At 38.3% G+C, this 25,761-nt stretch overlaps 1 protein-coding gene across 1 annotated transcript in view; it reads left to right on the forward strand.

Moving 5' to 3' along the window:
• Window positions 1-25,761, forward strand: part of Cntn5 (contactin 5) — a 1,188,481-nt gene that overhangs the window by 983,482 nt on the left and 179,238 nt on the right. The window lies entirely within an intron of this gene.

Here is a 25,761-nt window from a genome sequence, read left to right on the forward strand (position 1 = left end):
TAATATGCATACTTTGAAACCTTTTAAAACTATAGCACATCATTTTAAAGGAGAAATGTTTAAGAATATATCATTCTCTTGCTTGTTTAATTTCTCACTCAGAGTACAAGTTTGGACATTGTGGGCTGTGTGTTTAAGGATTCTCACATGTACTCATAAATTACACCGCAAGGAAGTTACCCAATTTTCATCATCATTAGAAGTGTAAGAGGATGTCTATTGCTTCATTTGATTCCACTTGAACTGATCAAAGAGTCAATAGTCCTCTTACAGAGTGATGCTTTTCCTTCCTCCTATTCCATGGTTCACAGAATTTCAATCAATCCAGAGTAGTTCGAGCAGGATCAGTGTGGCTCAGGAAATGGGGACAAAAAAGATCAATGGATGAATAGAATAATCCTAGCTCATTTAATCCAAAGCTCAATCTGGCTTTTCCATATTTGATTCGAGGCCAAAATTTTGGAAAAAAAGGCAATAAAAATTTAAGAATACTTGAAACAATGTAAAGACAAGGTTTATATTCAAATATCCTACACATGTACAAATATACATACATTTGTAAATGGAAAGTGACAGGCTTACTTTTTCATTGAATTATTTATAAAGTAATATAAAATAAATTTTTATACATTGTTTTTATTATAATAGCACCTTTTGTTTTTTAACCACATATGTAATTCTACAGATAATCCACATAATAATCTATTTTTTCAAAAATGTTTGAACTTCCTACTATATAATGGTGAATAAACCAGTATTTGTTTTGTTTGCATTTTTTTCATGGAGATTCATTATGATGGGAAGAATTAGACAAAATTCGAATGAAAAGTACAAGACAAAGAGAGGAAGACTAAGGAAAGGAAAGAGAACAGTAGGTGATGGATGAAGAAGTGCTTGCTGCCTTGCAAGAAGTCAGGTCTGGAGAAGTGGGATTTGAGCAGGTTCTGAGCTGCTGTGGAGGTGACCTGTGGTGTCTGGAGTCACAGTCACAGTGGAAGGGAATATAGAGAACCGAAGCTGAGGGTGATTGGTGTTTGATGACTAAGAGAAGTTGATGGACCATGCTGGTAGGGTAGCAATGAGGAAGCAGGAAGCTAGGCAGAAAGGCAGAAAAACAAGAACAAGAAACAAAAGCACCTTAGATATTTGTCTTTTATATTTAGAGGCTAACTGCATTCCCGGCTTTGATTTGTCCTAGTGGTGGGGGAAAAAATTCTGATTAATGAGGGTGAATGCTTATTAGTTCAGAGGATCTTCAGTATCTTAGGGGAAGATTGGATATGTATTAAAAAGATTGTGGGTTGATTCACTAGTAGGAGAGAAGGGGAGTGGACTATGTAAAATATAAACTTGTTCCAAAGAGAAATTTCAGGACTAAAACAGCAGATGGAGAGTTACCAGAATTATATGTTTGTACTTATCCTTTTACTCTCATAGATTTTGACATAAAGTTTCTATAATGAAATATCTATATCTACTCATCCTATGCTTTATTTTCTAAAAGATTTTGCACACAAACACACACACACACACACACACACACACACACTCCTAGCCTGTCACTGAAATATGCACTCTGGACCTTCCTGTCTTTTAGATCTCCTTTGAAAGAATTTAAGAAGACAGCAGGGTGGAAAACAGGCTGAGTTTATTGTGAAACAATACAGAGCACTATCTTAAGGATGGAAGTGGATAAGATTGAAAAGAACCCTTGCTCATACCTGCATCCTAGGCAAAAACATTATTCTGCTGTCTAAATGGCTTAGAAGCCATCTGTCTCATACAAGTAACCAAAAGGCCTATTCTGTTACTACGACCAAGACCAGTGTTGTCTCTTAGGTTGGCATGACCTTATTCTTTACCAGAAAGCCCCTGCTGGGCTTTAAGGTGGTTTACAATTCCTGGAGGAAGGTTATCTGTCAATGTCTTTCCAGACAACCCTGGAGAAGTAAACCAGTTTCCATTTTTCTGACCAGTAATTAAAATCCAAAGTTCCAGTCCTTTTAACAGGTTCTGTCTGTGAAGGAAAGGGTCCAGTCCTGCATTCTCCTAAGCTTCCAGCATCTCCCTAACTACTATAGAGCACTGCTGTGAAGGGAGGTCCTTTCCACATCACCTTCATCTTCAGTGATAGATGAAGACAGAATTTGAACATTGCTTCCAACGTTCATTCACTTCCACCCTCCTAGTCAAGACTGAGGACTCTATGGTGGAAGATCATGTAGAGACAAGTGCTATCCCACTGGGTTAGAAATCTGGCTGTCGAAAGAAAGTGTGCTGCCACGTTCATTATGTGATACCAAGGGGATTTTATGTAGATCTAGTCAGTAGACACCTTCTAGAAACTTTTTAGTACTGTGTGAGTTAGTGAAGATAATGAGGCCTTATATGTTTCTATATTTAATATCCAAACCAAATTCACTGTGGCCTCCATGAGTAACTTTTACGAGGTCTATTCCATAGCAAAGTTACCAAAGCTGTAGTTTCAGTGTTTGGCCTATTTTGTTTTCCCTGAAAATATCTTCATGTTTTGTTCATGTTTCAGAAGCCTAAGAAAACTCACTCTACAGCTTCAAAGCATTAAAAATAGAGTAGATTAATCAGTCCACCACAAATTTTGGCCTTAAATATAAAATGGTGATTTTTGATCAACAGGTTTTTCCATTATTGGAGATGACAATCAGCTCCTTTTTTTACATGCCTCTCTATATCTAGTCTTTATACTTCAGTAGAGAGAAGAATCAAATTCATAAATAATACAGACCTCTCGGTAGAATAAATCTGAATAAAGTGGCTCCTCAGTTTTATCATGGGTGCGATAAAACTTGGAACTCTTTAGTGCCAACTCTTTGATGTCATTTAAGTGACTGAACTGTTAATACTTCATTTTAAATGCTCAAATTAGTCGTTTTAATCTAAAGATGTATCTCTAAATTTGTCCTTTATTCAGTATTCATCCAAATGCTTGAGCCAAATAGGGACAGCTTTTATACGCTGTCTTAGCCTGGGAATTGAAACAAATTATGCAACACAAGATGCTTTCAGAGACAGAAGGGAAGGCAGAGGAAGGTCTCCAGCTTTAAGAGATTAGTTTCAAGTTAATAACAATGAATGCTTGGAATGCAAATGGAGCTAGTTTTTATACTCCATTTCCGAGCACAATTAAAAGGGTTTGGTCAGTTGTAAACTTACTACATTAGATATCTATCACTAAACAGAAGTGACTAGTAACAGATAAACCAGTTTTACTGAATTATACCCCATACTAGACATTAAGAAGTTCTTAAATTACTACCTATGATGCAGTATGATGGGAAAATAGTTTTAACATTTACAGCTCAATTTGAATCTGTGTAAATCTCAACTATAAGGGACACTTTTAATGGCATACTAGCTTGATTTGTAGGCCACACACTTTCTTTAGTAGTTTGGATAATTTATTTAATGTTTTGCATTTTCCAGGTAATATGATAAGAATTTCATACTGTTGAGTGTTCATAAACATGGAAAACAATATTGCTGCTTCTCTATGAAAAAGATGTAGAAACCAAGACATGATGCTTAACACAGCAGTGCTAGAAGTAGAACCAGATCCCAGAATTCTAATACCACAGCCCATACTCTAGAAATTTTGACACAAAAAAATTAGTAAATATAAGATCATAATCTCTTTTTTAAATTATCTGTTTATTAGATAAGTAAGGACCATTTCATATTGATAAATTGTAAGAGAAAATTCTTATCAATGTATAGGAAACATCATGAAACCTGGCAGAGAAGTCAGAGAGAGAGAGAGATGGTAAAGAATTTGCACAGAAAACATTAAATGAAATAGATAAAGATGACTTTATCTTTTTGCCAAGAAATGACTAAAAATTGCCTCTGGTCTCTGGGAAGAAAAGCAGTTACAGACGTTTACTCAATGGGAATCATGACACATTTCAATACAAGACTGATATTTTTTATCGCCTTATAATTCAACACAATGGGTTTTCCAAATTGATTCATGCAAAGTCAATGAGAATGATCATATCATGAAAGAAGGGAAAAAGTTTTGTCACCGGCAACAGATTAGAGCAATGGAGTTTTCCAAAAATTGTGCTCCCTTTGAAGAAAGCAAGTGTGGGGGAATTTTAACCCAGGAAGCCTGTATGAAGTTATAGGAAAGCTCTTCGCAGTGAGGATGCATTATAGAGAGGGAATGATCTTCTTAAATTAAAGTTCAAATTAATGCCACACTTTGGGATGAAGAGGGTAGCCAAATTCCTAGGCATGCTTAACTCAAGGTTGTAGGGAATAAATTCACGTAGTTAAAATGGTAAATAGGATCTTGGGCAAGTTTAATATCTTTTTCCCTAGAAAGTTTGAGCTGAAACCAAAGAAAAGGCTATAAAGCTACCTTCATGTGGGAATTTACTCCTAGAGGCATACAACCTCACTTCACACTACTACTCTTTGTAAATAATCTTTATTGCATCACTTGTCATTAATAAATAAATATTTTGATATTTGTATCTGCATATATCTACTCTGAGTTCCCAATCCAAATATCTGTTGACATAAAACATAGCTTTCTTCAAAGCTGGTAAGAACTGGTATCTTCTTGAGCCAAATATATCTGATCCTGGCTCAGAAGCACGGATTCATATTGTCCTGAATAATGTGTTCCTGCTTGGGAATAGTTGTGTGACATTTTTACAGTGTAGAACAAAAGAAAGTCATAAATGAAACCATAAAATTTTCAGATACAGTGGTGTAAACAGCAGGCAGACAGGTTATAGCAAAGCAGAGAAATCTTCGCTATAGATTTCACATACTGTCTGATAACATTTTTGCTTTCATATTGGCAGAAACTAGATGTCTACTAAGTTAATGTAGTTCAAACATTTTACCTGATGACCAAGAAGATGTTTGGTCAAGCACAGGGGTGCCCACTGAGTAGCTATTAAAGGGGTATATAGATATATATCCCAAGACGATTTAAGTTCTGTATTTGTAACAATCCAGCTCTGCAAAGTTCTCAGTAATAACCAACTAAGCAATTTGTAGCATCTTGAACATAAGTGTGGAATTTTGAAACTGCAGTTCACACATCCAATTGCCTACTAAACAACTACACTTGACTAGTTATCTCTTTAATATGCTGAAACTTAGCTCAGTTCCCTCACTCTCATTCCCAACCATGAGATCCCTCAACTCTTGCTGTTTGGAAGAGAGAACTATTATATACTCACATATGAATATATTCAAGTATTACACCTACAAGTCACCCTAGAGACATCCTCCTTTAATGTTATGGTGTCTGACATGTCACTTCTCTCTTCTTCTGACTTCCTTATTTTAGACAACATAATGATACCCAAGAAGGTTTTACCCCCAAAACCTGTTCACTTTCCTTGGCAGAGTAGGTTTGATAATGAGCAGACATCAAAGTATAGATTTTTCTGGTTTATTGATATAGATTCAGTAGTTCTATCCACAGACTTTCTTAAAAAGGTCACAAAGTAGGAGAATAGGAGAATTGAAAGATGTCACAGAAAGGCACAGAGAGATAAAACATTGCTACATTGAACATAGAGCAAGAGAGTCCCAAGCAAAGAATATAAGTATGATGGAGAGTTTTAATTATTAGGTGACATAATCAAGATCTCCTTGGGAAAGTCTCAGTGAGGGATTTCTACATCAGGTTGATATTGGTCATGTATATAGGTCATTATCCTGATTACAGTAGGAGGGAAAGCTCTACCCAATATGGATTACACCATTCCTGAGGCAGGGGATTTGAAACTATATAAGAGAGTAGGGATAAAACTGAGCATGAATAAATATGTATTCATTCATCGATGCATTCATTCTTCTCATTCCCTGATTATGGATGTGATACGACCAACTCCCTCATGCTCCTGTGTACGTACTTTCCTTCTTGATAGACTATAGCCTGCTGAAGGGAGTCAGAGAGAGAAATTCTGTAACAATAGCCTGGAGCTGTGAGCTAAAATGGACCCATTCACAAATACATTGCTTTTGTCAGGGTCGTGTATCACAGTAACAGAAAATGAAACTACAACAATGGGTAACCTGTAGAATCTTGAAAGGACAAGGAAACCATGACTCCAAGTGATTTTTCCATGCTGTTCTCTCTGTTGCAATATTTTCCCTTTACCCACATTTCTACACTGCCACTTTAGCTAACTACTGTCAAGTTTTCGAAACAAGTTTCATATAAAACATTAACGCCCAAGAGACCATTTCCCTGGCTTTTTGTAATACTACTTTGAATCATATCTCTTATCATGCATCTGTTACATGGGTGCATGGATGTACGGGAGGGAATAAAGAATGGGTGCGTGCATGGGTAGGTAGACCGATGGGCACATGGACGATGGGCAGATGAAGAGGTGAGTGTCTAAATAGATGGTAGATGATGAACAGATAGGTGGGTGGGTGGTGGGAAGATGAATCTTCAGCAGATGGATGGTGATGGGGAAATGGGTGGGTGAAAGATGGATGGGTGTTAGACAGATGGAGTTATAAAATATGTCTATACAGAATTATGCTGCTTCAGGACACACTTTAGGCTAGCTATAGTTTTCATGGTGTCCATTTTATTCATTTTTGGAAATTTGACCAAAAATCCTCTTTTTAAAAGAAATTCATCTTAATCCTGCAAAGTGGTTCAGCCTCAGCTCTAATCTGTCAGAACTATTTGCTGTCTTGTGATTAGTTCTAGTCGTTTCCATGTTATACTTAGGCCTGGCCACTTGTCACATCATAATTCCTTGGAAGACTGAAGATCGGATCACAATCACAGGCAAAACTTCAGTCCTTAGACGTGTGACTAACACTCATTTTCATCAGACTTTCTGAAAAATGACATAAATATAAGACTCTGGGCATGAATATCTCCCGATTTTCCTGGAAGCCGCAGAAGTTATCTTAGTTCCTTCCACAGGCATTTAAATAGACCCCGAATTTAAGGAAAGGCTATGCTCTGGCACATTCTTCAAGATCATCGGATTACTCAAGACAATTCCGGGGCTGTTCAGACTCACACTTCTTCATGATCGTTTCTGACACCTACGATTGTGATGCACCACTCCAAATTCTAAAGTTTTATGTATATAAGTATGTTTACATATCTATACAATATATTTTACCTGATCGATAAAACTCACCAAAATAAAAATAGAGCCTGGAAATTCCCCATCCAAAACAAATTCACAGACTGTATTTTGAGAAATAATTGAAAATAAATTTTAAAACCCAAACACTTGCAAGTCTGACTAACTCAAAAGCTTACAGCTTTATGCTGAATCCGTTATTTGCGTCTTTCCCTCCTCCCAGCCATTTGCATATTTAGTCAGTACATTTCTTGTAGTGACAACCATGTAGTAAACATGAGAGACTGACAGCTGCTAACTCAGTAAACATAGTTTTTACCCTCAGATACCTTACAAAAAAGAGCTGTAATGAAATAGAGTTTAACATAATGATGGAAGGCCATCATCTTGAGCAAGGAAGAAAGTAGTTACCGAGGCCTGAGGGGGTATGGAGCGAGGGATCGTGAGCACACACCACTTATGCAGTGGCAGAGGGTGCAGGTTACACGGTCCTACGGGCAGGACCCTGTGAGGCATGTGTGTCTAGTGATCTAAGGTGCTTCTAGAATATGCCGGAGAATCAAATGGAGAGGATGCTGGAGGATCGAACGGAGAGTAAGTTTTGACTCAGTTTGGTTTGGAGACATTGGATATTTTTTAGTTTTTACATTATTCAAGAGACTGTGGGCTCTTTTGCTTACTTTCCCAGCTGTCACCTAATATGCCCACAAGAAATGAAACCAGGCTTGGCTTAGAGGGGACACAGCAAAACTGAGGCTTATTGCGAGCAATCAGACTTTTTAGAACTTTATCTGAAACAGAATATAATGGCAATTGCCAGGATCGATACAGTTGTAGTTGCCAGGGTACAATGATGTTTTGAAGCTCTGCAGGGTACACAAGATTAATATCTAAGACCAATTGTCCTGTCAAGACTTCATGCTTCCCTGACTACTAAGGAAACCTACAGAAAAGTACAGTCGCTTCACTGCCTGAGGGGCACATGGGTCTCTTAGGAACTGGAAGGCACATTAAGCCCCAGGAGCCAAGGACTCTAACCTGAAAAACTTATGGCACATGCCTCTTAAGGCGTCCGGGCCAGGCCAACTCCATGGCTCCCTGCAGGAAATGTGGTCTAAAATAAGATTTGAAAGGGGGCATGGGTAGAAAGCTGAAAACAGACAAAAATAGCTTGGAGGGGCTTAGGAAAGGTTACTGTTTGGAGATCAGGAAGACAGAAAGCATGATACACAGGAAATCCAGTTTCAGCAGAATAAAATTGAGCTATTTAAATAGGATTTTTATAGGAACTGCTTTTGAAGTAAGTTATCTCCTGAAAACCTTGATTATGTGCCTACAGATGTGTTTATGTGTGTGTCTCCCCATATATGTATTTTTATATGTGTCTATATATGCTTATATACATATATACATATGTATAAATTTGTGTGCATGCATCTTATGTATATATGTACACATACGTATACATACGTACATATGTTATGTGTAATTATGCATGTGTGTATGCGAATATGTAGGATGTAGACAGATATATTTTTGTACATATTTCTGTATGTATACTTATTTTTGTATAGGCATACATGTGTAAATATGCTTATATGTGTGTGTATACACATATGTACAGCCACATCATTGCTTGAGAGTGGACTTGAGTAATGTTGAGTGCGTGCTTTAAAATGATTTGAAGATAGAAACTGAACATACAGCTGTATGAGGGCTTTCTAAAATTCAGGTTTCAAAATGCTAAATAAGTTGAGAGTCACTTTATCATATTTCAAGTTTACAAAGTTTGTCTTGTCTCCTCTGTAAAATGAAGTGAGCTACTGAGAGGATCAAGAGACCTCAGGCGATAATGTTCATCGATGTGCCGACACAAATGGGAAAGAAAGAACAAGGCTCCAAACGCATGTGAAGAGAAATATAAGGCTGAGAAGTGGGTAGAGGGTGTGCTGTATTCCACAATGGGGAGTGGGGGAAGCAGGACTCTGCTAAGGGATAAGCCAGAAGATCCTGGTTAAACTTCACACAGGTAAAGTCAAGATATATGAGTTTATAAACAGCTGAATATATGAATAAATGAAATGAAGAACCATTTTTTTCCTTTTTAATGTAGAAAAAAGTTGAAACACACACAGAAAATATTGCCCTGCGAGAAGGCATAGAATCTATGGCATACCATCTCAGAAACAATATCAACTCTCCTATGCCATATTGTAATTTTATCATCTATGCCATAGACAATAAGAGGGAAGCACCTGAAGACTTAAAATGACTGGAGAGGTGGGAGGTGAAAACAAGATGTGTGTGGAAGAAAGCCCAAACCACAGAGTGTTTCAAGACTAAAGACATTAGAAGAATGTGCTCAGAAAAAAGCATATATGTACTGCAACAATGCAGTTTTCTCAGAGTTCAGATGGGGGATCTTTGAGAAAAGTTCCTTCAGTATGACAGTACCAAGTACATGATGTAAATATTGCCAGAGCAGTTTGGGGACCTTAGAAAAGTCTTTATTCAATACTGGCAAGGCTGCCACTTTGGAAAAGAAAAAGGTTGAATGCCAAGGGAACATACAAGAATACTTTTATCTGTACAGGCTCTGCTTTGAGAGGCAGAAACACATTGTTCCATATTTGTTTACAATTTGAAGTCTTCAGCAGAACACTGAACACATTGAAGAAAGGGAAAGTCAGGTCCTAAGGAGTGTTCTTCATTACTTTCTGTAACTGTATTCCATCTCTCTTGCATAGACTGGTTCAGCTCTCAGGCTGAGCTCTCTGGATGGCAAGGTCAATGCCTGCTCTGCTTTCTTTAGTACCCTTACCCAGATGGGCATTAAGTAAAGAGAAAGGCATTTGAGAGATTTGCAAGAACTTGGGAATATGAAATTGCATTCAATTTTCAATAAATAATAAACTCTCCCAATATTTCATATGCTCATTTGAACACACAAAGCAGACAGTAACTATTAATACAGTATAAGGTCTGCAGACAGTTGAATACATCCATGTAAACAATGTCCTTGTGCAAAACTTCTTGATAAACCTAATGTTTGTGACTATTTCAATTTTAGTTTCATGAAGAGCTAAACTAATGTTTTCTTTTGTTTTTTCTTATGATTTGTAAATAGAAAAGTCTTTCACCTTTTGATTTTTTTGTTTTTTGTTTTTTGTTTTTTATTATATTATTATTATTATTATTAAAAATTTTCACCTCCTCCCATTTCCCTCCCCCTTCACCCATCCTACCTCCCCCTCCCTCTCCAGTCCAAAGAGCAGTCAGGGTTCCCTGCCCTGTGGGAAATCCAAGGTCCTCCCCACTCCATCCAGTTCTAGGAAGGTGAGCATCCAAACAGACTAGGTTCTTACAAAGCCAGTCCATGTAGTAGAATCAAAACCCAGTGCCATTGTCCTTGGCTTCTCAGTCAGCTCTCCTTGTCAGCCACGTTCAGAGAGTCCGGTTTGATCACATGCTCCATCAGTCCCAGTCCAGCTGGCCTTGGTGAGCTCCCATTAGATCAGCCCCACTATCACAGTGGGTGAGTGTACCCCTCGTGGTCCTGACTTCCTTGCTCATGTTCTCTCTCCTTCTGCTCCTCATAAGGACTTCGGGAGGCTCAGTCCAGTGTTCCAGTGTGGGTCTCTGTCTCTATCTCCATCCATCGCCAGATGAGGATTCTATGGTGATATGCAAGATATTGATCAGTGTGGCTATAGGATAGGGCCAGTTCAGGCGCCCTATCCTCAACTGCTCAAGGAACAAGCTGGGGACATCTCCTTGGACACCTGGGAACCCCTCTAGAGTCAAGTCTCTGGCCAACCCTAAATTTTTCATTAACTTTTCCACTAAAGTAAAAAACTAAAAAATTAGTATATTGTAAGTTATGTAAGACATTATAATAGGCCTGTATACACCACTGTCAATTTTATTTTCATTACAAAATAAACAGTATAAGTGGAAATGATCTCTGGAAATCCTTCTGAAGTTTTCTCAAAAATGACCGTATTGCAAAGGAATTCTAAATACTGAGCGTCCTAAACAGGCTTTTAAGCGGACTGAATTATAGGCATATATAGTTGGTGGCAGGTCACTTTCACACAGCCTGTCTTCACTCACAAGCTTTCAGCACAAAACGCCCTGCTACCCACAGACATGAAAAGCTGCCAGTATGGGAGACCAGCTGCTCGATTCAGGAGGTCCTGTTGGCTAACGGGGTTCATGTTGATTTGTAAGATTCAGCCTAGCATCAATAATTTTTCTTTCCTTGAAATCTTAGACTTTTGTAAGATCTGGAAACATTATCCCCAAGGATAATGCAGTAAAAACTGGAATGTTTCAGGTGATCTATTCCTCACCACAAAGAAAGTGAACCTCAGCTCTGGAATGATGAGGCATTCATAAGGACTCTTCAGACATAGGTCAGACCATTCAGTGGGGATACTACACAAGAAAAATGATGTACAGTCTTCCACTCTCCTCTGTTGTTCCCTGCACGTTGATTTATTAAGCTCTTTTATCTAAGCAACACGCTCCTCCCCCCTCCTGTATCATGTGACAGGGGAGAGATAGCATCATAAGCCTATTTGCTGGCAATAGGCATTAAAAATTAAACAATACAATGTATCTAATTTCAATGATGGTTCTCCCACTAATTTGATTAATAACATTATTTGATTTCAATACTTTTAATGATACCAAAGACAGATTTGTAGTTGAAAGAATTAATAAAAGCAAAATACAGTCCAGTGGGTGAGGTGTCTGTCAAGAACAGTAAAGTGCCAGGATTGAAATTAGAGAAGCCAAATAGAAAAGTAAAATACAAGCTGCTAAAGATACAATTAGAATTTTTAAAGCCCCAAGTCTACGAGCAAATAAAGATAAAGAAAATGTGTTCTTTCATGCTGGCTAGAATCAAACTCACAGTGGCTTCTGGTAATGCAATCACACTGAAAAATAAACTTGCCAGACCTGACTTTCCCTTTAAATTCAGTTTTGACAAAAATAAATAACTCCAGACTTGGAAGGGCAAGCTATCAGAGAGTCGCTTTCTTCTGGACCACTCAAAGTCTAGCTTCTGTGGTGAAATCGGGGCTGCATTTTTCCGGGTTCTTTGTCCTTGACAACAGTAAGCCTCTGACTCAGTTTTCCACATTGGAAAGTGAGCTGCAGAGATCTGGGGGGAGGAATGACGCAAAGTGCCGCATCATTGTCAGTCACATAACTCCCACCCAATAAAGCTTAGATTATAAGTTCATTATCTTATAGAAGCTCCTCTCTTCCAGGAAGATGTGAGAGGCAGGATCACGCAGTTTTCATTACTTTTATGTGGTGGCGTGACCTAACTAAGTAGAGAACAACATTCAAAAATGAATGTTCTGCTCCTCCACCATCCTCAAAGGTCCTTACACACCACAGCTGATCTGCCTAACCTAGGTTTTTAGAATCTAACTGAAGGAATTCCTTACAGGCTGAAGTTTGTTCCATACAGATGAAGTGAGTTTCCCATCTGTCTGTAGGGGATGGTTATTAGTCTCTGCTACTCCAAACAGGAGAGCATTGCTGGTCTCTGCTACTCCAGGAGAGCATTGCTGGTCTCTGCTACTCCAGGAGAGCATTGCTGGTCTCTGCTACTCCAAACTGGTGGGCATTGCTGGTCTCAGTTTCCATCCACTATACTTACCACTGTGTGTGCTACTTCTATATTGCCTATGCATGGACAATTCTTGGTAAACTGGTATTGACTAATTAAGTATTTCTTGGTATTATGAAAGAAAATTCTTTTCCCTAAAGAGGAAATCAGTCATGCTCTATTCCACATGGGATAAAACTTTTCTTACTATATTTTATATAACATATTAAAAGAACTATAATCAGACCTTGTGACACAGTCCCTTGCTGTTCTTGTGACTAAGGTAATAATAGATCATAGACTCAAGGCCTACCTGAGCTACAAAGTACATTTAAAGCCAGTATGGGTTATTTAATGAGATCTTGTCTACAAATAAAAAATAAATAAATAAATAGAGGGCTGGAGTCAGAACACAGTGGTACAGTACTTAGCCAGAATGCAGTGGGCCTTGTGTTCAACCCTTGCTACTACCACTACAACTACTACTACTACTATTACTGCTGCTGCTACTACTCACACACACACACAAATGTTTAAATATCCTAGATCAGTAAAATCAGTAACATATGTCTCTAACTATAAATTTGCAAAGACTGGGTCACAACATGCTTATAATTTCCTTCCATTGCTAGCCTTTTTACTGAAATAAAGTTCAGCATCCAACAAGCTTCTGTTGCTTGCTCTGCCATAATATGGTTCATCGTCATGGAGACTGAGTAAAGCCACTGTGACTGTCACTCTTTCAGGCAGTCTCTCCAGTTTCACTCTGTCTGATTAATAAGTGGCCATTGTCACAAATGCGACCACTGACGCTATTGCGTTAATTCTCTTTCCTCTCTCACTTGGGTTACCATCCTGTTCTCACCTAGTTCCAGTCGTCACCTACAGATTTCCTCCACATGGCTTTGTCGTCTGCAGTGGTGAGCATCTCTGCTGTTCTCTGCTTGGGCTTACCTTGCTTCCTAATGGTTGTTTACCCCAAAATGTAGCATTATTCCTCACAATTTCAGTGATTTGGAGTGTATAAAACAATATCCTTTATCTATGGTTCCTTTGTTAGTCCCTTAGAATGCAGTTTTGTTGAATTAGGAAAATGTGTGTGGTTAAATTATCAGCAAAGATCAGGTAAAACCTAGACTATCAAAATTAGGTACAAAGTAACAGGTGTCAAGACAATACCAGACTGGGGACTGGAGATACTCTGCCCTGGAATCTGTTATATAAGACATGCCTTCTCAACCCTTTTGTTAAACATGAATGGAAGCAATTACTTTTTTTAATCTGTCTTTCTTTCTACAGTAGCATTTTGTCATCTTCTCCCTTCATATTTGGACTTAGAGCCTTCAGAAGTCTGATTTATGTTTGTTCTTTTGTTTTTCACAATTTACTTTGAATCAATAAAGTGAACTTCATTCTATTTCCAAGAAGAATTCTATCTTCACTTATGGAGGGAAAGGAAATGACTTAAGTTCCTGAGTTATTTAGGTCTTCTCAGTTTTTTTAAAATAATTTTCATTAATTAAATAAATGAAATAAATATATCAAAATTAGTAAACTACTAACTTTTTGCTACGAGATGCTCACAGACACAGTCTTCTCCCAAAGCTCTTCCTCAGCAAAGGTACTAGAATGCTCACTGTTCAACACCGATGTAAACATGTGCATGTATGGATACACATTTATACAATGTACGGTCTTTGCCTTTAAACAGAAATTATTACACTAGTTTTAGTTAGATAAAAAATGAAAATATAGCTTATACCTTGTTTTCTAGACTTATTATAAAAGAGAGCAGCACACAAAATTTAAACACTTAATGTAAAAAAGAAGAAAATATATTTTTCAGTTTCGCATCATTTCTGTTGGACATTAAGAGAGGTCTGTGTTAACAGGGCTGAAGATTAACTGTGAAAGGATGAAGAAATGTGAGGCTAGAAATTTTCAGGCAGTAGTCATTAACATTTCATGAAAAACATGCTGTAGGTGCCCAGATCTTAATCTAAACATGCATTATAAGCTCAAGCATTAAAACATTTGCACATAAATGATTTGAGGATATAGAGAATGTGTGTGTGTTTCTCTGTGTGTGTTTAAACAGAATTACTTTTCTATTTTCTAGTTTTGTGTATAACAAACTATTTCAATGTATGTACTAACAGAGAAGTTATAAAAAAGAATTCAAATATCTCCTTTAATATTTTGAATGTTGTGCTTAGTATCCGAGGCTTATGATAAGAAATCGTCATTGTAGACCAGGGATTCATAGTTTCCAATATGAATTTTGCTTTGAATTTTAAACATAGTAGAAATTAGTCATGCAGTTATTCTCTTAGTAAAAGGTAAGTGTGTGTATTTCCTGAGCAGTAACTACACACCAGTGACTAAATACCAGGACACTCCTGGAAAAAAAGTGAACATTTGCATAATGAATGCATTCTAGGTTGAAATACTCAGATAATTACATGAAAAGATGAGGTCCTTCCAGTTAAATGACTGTCTCAAATTACTCATGTACTGCCATCTAAGATCATCTGGCAGAGTGGAGATGTGTGTAATTTTGTGTGTGGGACTTATACTCTGGTCATTTGCTAAGAATGAAAACATTCCCCTTTAGCCCTGTGAGCTTTGGTGACTTACTGCTGGCTTGCAGGGCATTATTAGATTGATGAAGAAAATGCAATTAGGAAACAATGAGTTGACAAAATCCATGAAAAGCATTTTTGCAAATTTTGTGAAGGGCATGATGAGAGCAAAAGGGTGGGTACATCGTCTACATTGTTAACAGTCGTGTTGGCAAGACTGCACAGGCTAGAGACCTGGAAAGAGAGCCAGAGAAGCCAGGAAAATGCTTTTATGAGTATCTAAGTGGGAATCACGAATCTTGAAATATCAGCAGTGGCAGGAAGAGTTAAAGGCTGACTTGCAGAGTATGGCAGAGGCAGAATTAACAGAACTTGATAGATTGAAAAAATGAGAGCCAAGGAGATTTTCAGAATAAAATTGTATCAAAGTGCCTCAGTACCAAAACAGAGAGAGAGGGGAGGGAGTGAACGAGAATAAAAGAGAGGGAGGGAGGGAAAGAAGGAGAAAGAGAGAGAGAGAGAGAGAGAGAGAGAGAGAGAGAGAGAGAGAGAGAGAAATAATGGAGATGAGAAAATGAGTTTAGCCAGGGATGGGAGTACAGGACTATAATCCCAGCACTTGGGAGAATCAGAAGTTCAAAGCCATCTTCAGCTATATAGCAAATGTGAGACTGTCTTAGACTATGTTTGAGTATGGGGGATGAAGAAGAGGAAAAAGAGAGAAGAAGAGAAGAGACAAGACGAGACGAGACGAGACGAGACGAGACGAGACGAGACGAGACGAGAAGAGAAGAGAAGGAAATCTGATTTATGAGGTTTTTGGAATATCCTACTGGGGGTTTCTACAAGCAAATGAAAACTCTGGCGCTGTAGAGAAAGTCAAACTGATAATAATTACTTTTGCTTTCCTTCATTGATTTAATAAAAGGTTCCATGTCTACTGTGTGTATATGCTTTCCTGCTGCTGTGAACCCAACAGTGAGTAAAACAGTTTGTGCATCCAATAAGTAATATTTTCCTCAGGCCCATGTTTTTGGAGAATCATTTGATTGTGGTATAAAATGCAATAAAGGAAAAATCAAAACCATAGGGCACATTCCAGCCTTGTAGCAACTGGAAAAATTAGAGTTGAAGTCCAGAGAAGGTGAAGCAGAGAGCCACATGGAACAAGGAAAATGTGGAAATCCCTCATTACTGTCATGATTAAGAAGCAAGAAGAGGAAGAATGAGGCGATTCTGTCTTCAAGGGTTTCAGAGTAGAACAAGAAGGGAGGTGCTCTCATGAGGCAGGAAGATCGGGCTTACTGTGCAAGAAGGGGGGAATGGGATGATCCTGATTCTGAGGGCAAAGAAGCTGATGTCATGGGGCAGGATGATTGGCATAACTCCTGGGGAACACAGAGAAATGTGAGCTTTTTATTGACCTCTGATTCAGCTGTGGCAGAAGGGTGACTACTCAGAATATAAGCATATTGCTTTGATCATTGCTAATAATGGATTATACAGGCAGAGACATCTATCAGGGTCATGAAAAATTGGGGAAATATCTGGTTTTGTTTAGTCCTGAAGAAATTTAATCATAGCTGTGTATCTCAACTCATTTGAAGTGTAATCATCTTTATAGCAGGTGTTATCATAAAAATGTTGTTACTTTGCATTCCCAATGTTTCTCAAAATTCATGGCATGGTCTGCTCTAAATAAAAATGTATTGTAACACAGAGAATGGAAGAAGAGATTCTAAACTCACAGGCTGTTTAAATAATTGAGTTACATACTGAAGGCTGGGCCTGGAGAGATGGCTCGGTGGCTATGAGTTTGGGTGATGCTTCCAGAGGACCTGAGATCAGACTGCCTCATCCACAGCAGGTAGCTTACACACACATCCAACTGCATCTCCAGGAAAATAGAAAGCCCTCTTTTGGCCTCAGCCTCTGCATTCACATCAACAAATCCACTCACAGCCATAATTAAAGATAATAACAACTACAAATCATTAAAAACACTGTATGTTACTTGAGATATGCTAAGAAATACTACATAGCTAGATGACATGATCTATGAATGATTCCATCTTGATTTTGAATTTTCTTCAACAGTATTGAAGATATTACCTTTATGTTTCTTTGACAACAATAGGTAGGCAATGCCTCCTCCCTGTTATTAGCGAGCAATGATAACATGTGAATAATATTATAATTACTGGAGCAAGACAGAGGGAAAACAACAACAACAACAAAATCTTAGATACTGGTGCCTGAGACTTTCTTCTGGCCAACTCCAGCCACTGACAAAAATGAGTATGACTCATCCCTCAGGGGATGAGAAGATGTAACAGTTCCTGAGATAGAGAGCCAGATGCAGTCTCTTTTAACTTCTGGTCACACTTTTTTCCTCTTTGTTTTTGACAGTTTCACTGTAACAATAGTATTGTGATCACATTCATTCTCATTACACTACTTTATTTCCCTCCCATTTCTGTTGACTCCCCCTTTTGCAATTGGACTCTCTCCTAATTTGATGACTTTCTGTTGTTTATTTTTGCATAACTTCTCATGCCCCATTATAACTTACTTTAGCTCAGCACCTGTAGGTGGAACCCTTTCAGATCAGCCCTGAAAGTGAACTGAATTGGCTTTGAAGCAGCTAACTCGGTTTAATGCAGAAATCCAGCTCCATCACATTTCCTGCCCCAACTCTATCAGGGAAGCATGAGTCATACAGAAGACTGGGCATCCTGTCCTTCTAAATGTATTTCTCAGTTGCTTAAAACCTAGAAAGAAGAGGTATGTGCTTGGTGTCCCAAAAGCTTCACAAACATTCTTAAATCGATTTCTTGTCAAGAATGAATTTTGAAATGGTAATTTTAAGATCTTCATCTTTTATCTCATTTCGTCTATAAAGTTTAGCCAACTTTTGTTGTTTCTGTGATCCATTCACAGGCTCTGCCTTTTAGGTTTTAGTAGCTCTCATCCCTTTAGTTTTAATAAAATTCTCCACATTATGTTTTTGCTGTACTCAGGGTCTGTCACTTTCCTACTCTCAAATGCCCATAGGCCCCAAATCTCCATCAAGCAAAGGGGACAACAAATAATACAATGTTCTCAGTCTCTCTAAAAGCAAAAAGTTGTTTTCATCTTACTTGGGCTATAACTCAACATATGCACCATGAGCTATTTGTGTTCTGAGTTTAAAGATGAGAACATTAGCATTTTTTCTCTTCTCCTTATCTTTCTGAGCTTCAGTAGATCCCTTCCAAACTAGAAGCCAAGACTTTCACTCAGCAAATTTTTCTGCCCCCAAGACAGTACGAGTGACTTTATGTCTTCAAGGTCTCTATAAACTGACTCCTTTTGGTCTCTGGTGATCTTCTTAGACATTTTGAGCACTAGACACTTGTGGGCTGATGCGCAAAACAATACAGGACGCCCTAAAACCATTATTGAATGCTTTGGAAAAGTTGGGACATTTATAGGTCAGAAGTCCCCCTCCATATGTAAAACAGAGACCAGTCACTCACATTGTACAAAATAGGCAAGGTGCTGATGTTCTTGAGGCTGTTTTGTTGCTTATTTGACAGTATCAATCTATATTAGATCATTTTTAATTTAGTAAGAGAACCAAAACCACGACATCACATTAGGAGCATTGCATGACATACTATGTATATTTTTGTTTATATTATATAGCATTCACTTACAACATTTTATGACTATTTATAATAATTTATAAATACAAATATATATTTAATGGAAATAGTAAGTACTGAATTTTGATCCTAAAGAAAGTGGGTAAACATATAAATTACACATAATATCTGATATAAGAGGCCTGAGTTCCCTTAAATGAATTTGCATATCAGTCTGGGATGTCAGTTTCACTTGGATAAATGCCAGCTTACCTAGACTGCTTCTGTTGTGCCTGAGTCCTAGGACCCCCAAGAAGACTAACACGGAGTCACACTTCTGAATGGAAAGGCAAAGTGTTATTTATTAAGTATGGGCTAACACAGGTCCTCTGCCTTATAGTCTGACACAGCAGATGGAGGTAGAAGGACCCTGTCTATTTTTGTAAGGGGTTTATAAAGACAAAAATCATAAGACAGTCACAAGATTACAGTCTCAGAATACATAATTACTTATCTTATATCATAATTGGCTAAAGATTAGGTAAAGCTTAGCTCTTATTTCCTGATAGGCTATTATTATCTAAGGTGGATAGCAACTGACAGAGGTTACGTACTCCAGAGATCTGCTGACCCTTTGATAACCGTAGAGGCTGTTTAAAATATTCCCCAGCTGACAGAGGAAGTTTGGTGGTCAACATTCTCTGCAAGACTATGGGTGGGACAATGGGCTACAGTCAGCAACTTTGTGTTACTTAGGTTTCTCCATTAGATAATACTTCCCCTAAAGAGGGGTCCCGCGGCCTTTGGCTTACCCTGGGGGCTGGAGTATAGTTCAAGGTCCCAAAAGGGCCAGCACAGAAATAGAATCTTTTCCAGCCTTCTCCTGTTTTTCTATGCCAAATTTTCTTTTGCATGGACAAAAAGCAGCAGTTATTTCATACTGTCTCCGTTCTCAGAAGGCAACCTTGTCAACAGTTAACTGACGCCACTCTAGATGACAGTATGACCAAGATTTGATATTAACAGAGCTCAGTAAAACAAGGAGTACCCTTTATCCCAACTGCGGAATCAATACTTAGCACTTAGAGACATGTCCTGTTAAAGATAAACGATGTAACGCCACTGTGAATGCCATTTTAAATACCATTCTGTCTCTCTTCTGCAGTTTGTGCATATATCTAGTTTTGCTCAATTTTAGTTGTATTTGGCCAAAACTTTCATCTGTTTTTTTTTTTTGCAAAGAAAATCTGTTCATTAAACAAAATCACTTTGTTATAAACTGGATGTTTGAGTTCACAAAAAAATTATGGATTGGAGTCCTAACTATGAGATCTTGTAACAATATTTGGGAGATGAGTAGGTTTAAAATCACTGGAATGGGACCATGGTGAGAAGACTCATGCCATAATGAGTAGTTAGACTTCTCTGAGTGCCGCAGTACACGTGGTGAGAAAGCTTCCATCTGTTGACCTGGAAGAGGTGTTTCAGCCCTCATATCTTGGTCATAGACTTCCAGAACTATAAGAAATAAGCATCTCTTGATTAAGTCTTTCAGTTGGCAATTTTCAACCCAAGCTAAGGTACTTTATAATGAATATAATTATTGGATGTTATTGCATTTAGATATGCAAATGTGCATCATAGCACACAGGCAAACAGAAAGGGCAAAATTCTTTATGGACTTTGAGCTTACAGACTAATGTCTGTTAGGGAACAGGGGAGGCACTGACACCAGAATAAAAGTGTATTTGACAGAATAACATTATGAGAAGTTTAGGGGAAAATGAAAAGGAGTGTGGTTGAGAAGCTGAATGAAGGCTCTCATCATGGGAAAGAAAGTCTTTAGAAGCGCTGCAGGAGAGTAGAGCACTAAGTAGACTTGAAAGAGGAAGGATTTGGAGCCGTGTGTCTATCTAGGAGCTGAGATTCAGCAGAGCAAATAGTAGAATCAAAATCTCTGAGGGAGAAGGTGTTATGCTTGAAAAACATGGAAAATCTGTAATCACTGGAGTGGAACAACAGAAGAATGTGGCTTTTTCATGTTTTTAAATGAGAGAATTTTTATTTATGGATGTATAATAAGTCTGTGAGTGAATTTTATAATAAAGAAAGAAGTGATTCCTATGTCCTGACAAGGAATTGCTGAGAGCATGAAAGTCACCTTGACTAGAAAGAGGGAAAGCTCGGGAATGAAGCTGAAAGACAGGGAACCTACACAAGGAAATAAAATAGAGTCCAGGTCAAGTTGATCAAGTAAAACTGAGACTTGAGGATGAGGAATTTTGAGGTTGTCATCTTGTAAATATTTGTGTGCATATGCACACTGCGTCGCTGTAGCACATACAAGGAGGTCAGCATTCCACTTTGTTTGACACAGGTCTCTTGTTTGTTGATGAAGAAGCCAGGATACCTGCCTCGTGATCTTGTGGGGATTTCCTTGTTTCTGCCTCCCTTTTGTCACGAGACAGCTGAGATGGAAGATGGGAAGAAGCAAACTACCACATCCAACTTTATGAGAATTGTAGATGTCTGCGCTCTGACCTTCATGCTTCCCCCAAAATGCACTTTATCCACTGAACCTTCTTCTCAACCTTAAGTTCAAAACTAAAGATTTACAAATGCAGGGGCTGAACGGCTGCAAGAATGCACTTACAGTGAGAGATTATGAGGTTGTGCACATGCTCGTTAGTGTCTTACTCCAGCTATGCACCATTGGGTAGGCAAAGCAAACATTGGTGCTTCATTGCCTTTAACTCAACATGAGATTCTTTCATGGACCTTGATAATTTATATTCTGTTAATTATACAAATGATTACAGTTTATAATTCTAAAAGCTGTCATTCTTCCAGGCACACTCTTCGGAACGTGGTTTTAATGATTGGCCATAAGATTGAAATTGGGGCAGGATGCAAAGAAAGTCACAGAGAAAATATCTCAGAATAAATACACTGCAGCATCTGTGCACAAAATACACGATTTTGAGGCAATGAGCTCAAAGATAGGGAACTGTGTCAGAGGGTGGCACATTTCAAATTGAGGTCACAGGGCCAACGCCCTCCAGCTTGGTATTGTAAAGAGCTTGAGCCTGTGTACAAACCCCAGTGTGAGCTGCCTTCCACAGTGCTCATCAACCTCGCTTCATTCTATTTCAGATACATTTATTTGCAGTAGTTCCAGCACCTGTGTCCCACTTCATGTGATTGCTTTTTCTTCACACGATGTTCTTCTCTAGGCACGCGTGCATTTAGATTTCATTAATTGCTTATATAGTTTGGATGGTTATGATTTTTCTCAGCTTAAAGTTACATAAGAATATTTTCTGTCTGTAAGCTCCTGGTGGACTTGCACATGTGTACACACACACACACACACACACACACACACACACACACCTCAAATATTGAAATATTTTGAAATGTCATCAGCCACATTGTAATAATTTTGTGTCTCTCTTGGTTTCCTGGATCTAACATGTCTCTGCTAATTTACTGACAGCTCCTGGCAGGTGGCACAGCCAATCATCTGGTCTGAGCTCTGTGTAATATGCCTTTCAGTCAGAAATCTCTCCTGCCTCTATCTGCTCCTTCTCCTAATGCTCTGAACCACAAGTCCTTAGGCACAGTTTGATCCCTGAAGGAAGTGAACAGTCTTTAACCTTGACCCTCTAAGTGAAATCACAACTCAGGCTTCTCCCACCCTCTGCCCCAGGGGGAGCTTGGCCGCCTGCCTGAAGCACAGTGACTTCTTCAGTTACTCATCTGTCTCCTGCTTACCCAGACGATGCTTTCAGGTGCTGCTCCATTTTAGGCAGCACATCCAGAAGGCTCGCTGTATTTTGTGAAGTTAACAAGAAAGCATCATTAAAGTTCGGATGCAAATGTGTATGATTGGCTAACGTAGAATCCAGGTCCCTGACTTCATGTTCCAAATAGTTCCCAATTCCCTCATTGCTGAGAACAGTTATGCACTCACGCACAAGCGTGCACACACACACACACACACACACACACACACACACACACACACATGCACACCTTGCTGAAGATGTACTTAACTATACTGAAATATGATAGGAGTCTAACTAGGTTGGTGGGACACTGCTGAAGGTCCGCAGTGTATTACTGCTCTGCATACCTATTGATTAAAAAGAAAAATGGCTCATTAATGCTCATGATTTTCATCAAATATAGCACACACACACTTGTATACACACACATGATACATACTATTGCATAAGAACAATAAATTATATAACTTTACACATTAAAAAGGAAAGCAAGGGTGTAAAGAGGCCATTGTGTTTTAATGAGATAAGCACAAAAATTCTTCTCATAAAATCAGAACGGAAAGAAATTATTAAACTATTCTTATTTTATCTCACTTAATAGAAGCCAGGGTCTCTAAGCCAACACTCTGAAACTAGAGTCCAGCTGAACACCCTGGTCAGACTGGAGTTGGCAGAACCATTATATGACAGCCATGATGCTTTTATTGTCAAATTATTCAAACTTTACAGTATCAGGCAATAAATCTGCATCATTTTCAAAAGACTCATTTCTGCAGAATCTCAGAGTTAAGGAATAGCTCTTCGTGACCTCTTCACCATCTTAGCTTGGAAAATAAATACTTCATTTTGAATAGTTAGTAGAGACTTTAATCATGTTCTATTTACTAAAATTCAAATTATGCAACTATGCATTTAGAATTTTAAAAATATTATAATTCCAAATTATGCTTATATTCATCAATCATCCCAAATCTACTTATGATCTAAGCTCCACAATTTGTCAAAATATGCATCAAATCATAAAAATTAGATTGAATCTTTATTTATATTTTTCCTTGTTTAAAAGAAATAAAAAGATGCCCAAAGTCTTTCTGTCTTTCTAATAATACACACACACACACACATACATATCTTAAAATCAGCATGCTGAAGAGACAGTTATATTCCCATGTTCACTGATTTAAAATAATCAGGATATGGAAACATCCTAAGAGTTCATAAGTGATGAATTAAAGGAAATGTGACAATATACAAAACAAGATACCACTAAGCCATCAAAACACATGAACGAAGTACTACCATTTGAGACAACCTAGGTGGATCTAGAGATATCACATTAAACAAAATGTCAGGTACAGGAATACTGTGTCTTGTGTCTCCATCAAATTGAACTGAAAACAATTGCTGCTCCTAAAGGAAGAGTAGAATGGAACCTTCTATTGTGTGAGATGTGTTCCTGCTAATCCTTGTTTCTTCAGGACTTTTATCATGAAGTGTTGTAGGAACTTGTCAATGCCTCTTTTTCTGTCTTTTAAAATGATCATATGATCTGATTTAAAAAAAGATCATATAATTTCTTACCTGAATACATTTGTGTCACAACATGTTTAGTGATATGTGCATGATGATTTATTTTTAGAATGAAGTCAACTTGACCATGATGAATGATTATTTTTTAAATGCTCTTAAATTTGTTGGCTAATGTTTTTTGAAAATTTTTGAATTTATTTCCATATGAGAGGTGATACAACATTCGCTGGATCTTCATATGGTTTTGGAATCAGTTTGAGAAAGAGTCTGGTAGTATCTCTTCTATTTTATGAATAACTGGGTGATTACTGGCTATTCACCTTTCTTTAAAATTCCTTAAAAAACCATCAGTGAATCTCTCTGGCCTGGAATTGTAGTTGGTAGAGTTTTTTTTTTTTATTCCAGCTTCAGTCTAGTTGTTTGTTATAGTTATGGTTAGTTATTTATGTCTTAGTTTATCTCTGGTATGTCATATGTGTCTGGAACTTAACCTATTCTGTTTAGATTTACAACTGAATGGAACAGAAGTCTTTAAGGTACATCCATATGATTTTCTGCATTTTATTGGTATCTATTTTCTAACTCTCTATACTCTTTTTCTTCTCCCCCCCCCCCAACCCTACATACATTTACCCAATACTGTGACCTATTTAGCGGTCTTTTATGTCTGAATCTGTCCTATTGAAAATCTGTAATTCTTTACTGTACAGGAGTACTTCTTTTTAAAAAAAAATTTATTTGTTTGTTTATACAAATTTCCACTTCCTCCCCTCCTCCCCATACCCTCCCATTCCCCCCACTCCCTCTCCCCCCACCCAACTCCCTCTCCTCCTCCCTCTCCAGTCCAAAGAGCAGTCCGGGTTTCCTACTCTGTGGGAAGTTCAAGTTCCTCCCCCCTCCCTCCAGGCCTAGAAAGGTGAGCATCCAAACAGACTAGGATCCCAAAAAGCCAGTACATGCAGACGAAACAAGTCTCAGTGCCATTGTCAATGGCTTCTCAGTCAAGCCCCCATGTCAGCCACATTCAGAGAATCCAGTTTGATCACATGCTCGTTCAATCCCAGTCCAGCTGGCCTTGGTGAGCTCTCATTCGATCAGTCCCCTTGTATCAGTGGGTGAACGCACCCCTCACGGTCCTGATTTCCTTTTTCATGTTCTTCCTCCTTCTGCTCCTCATTTGGACCTTGGGGGGCTCAGTTCGGTGCTCCAATGTGGGTCTCCGTCTGTATCGCCATCCATCGTCAGATGAAGGTTCCCTCTGGCCTTGCCTATCTTGCCCACGTTTTCCCTCCTTCTGCTTCTCATTTGGATCTAGGGAGTTAAGTCCAGTGCTCCAATGTGGGTCTCTGTCTCTATCTCCATCCATCGCCAGATGAAGGTTCTATGGTGATATGCAAAATAATCATCAGTATGGTTATGGGCCAAGGCCAGTTCGGGCACCCTCTCCCCTGCTGAGGAATATGGTATGTACTCACTCATAAGTGGATT

The sequence above is a fragment of the Myodes glareolus genome, chromosome 4, assembly GCF_982192425.1.
Source record: "Myodes glareolus chromosome 4, mMyoGla1.1, whole genome shotgun sequence".
Lineage (NCBI taxonomy): Eukaryota > Metazoa > Chordata > Mammalia > Rodentia > Cricetidae > Myodes > Myodes glareolus.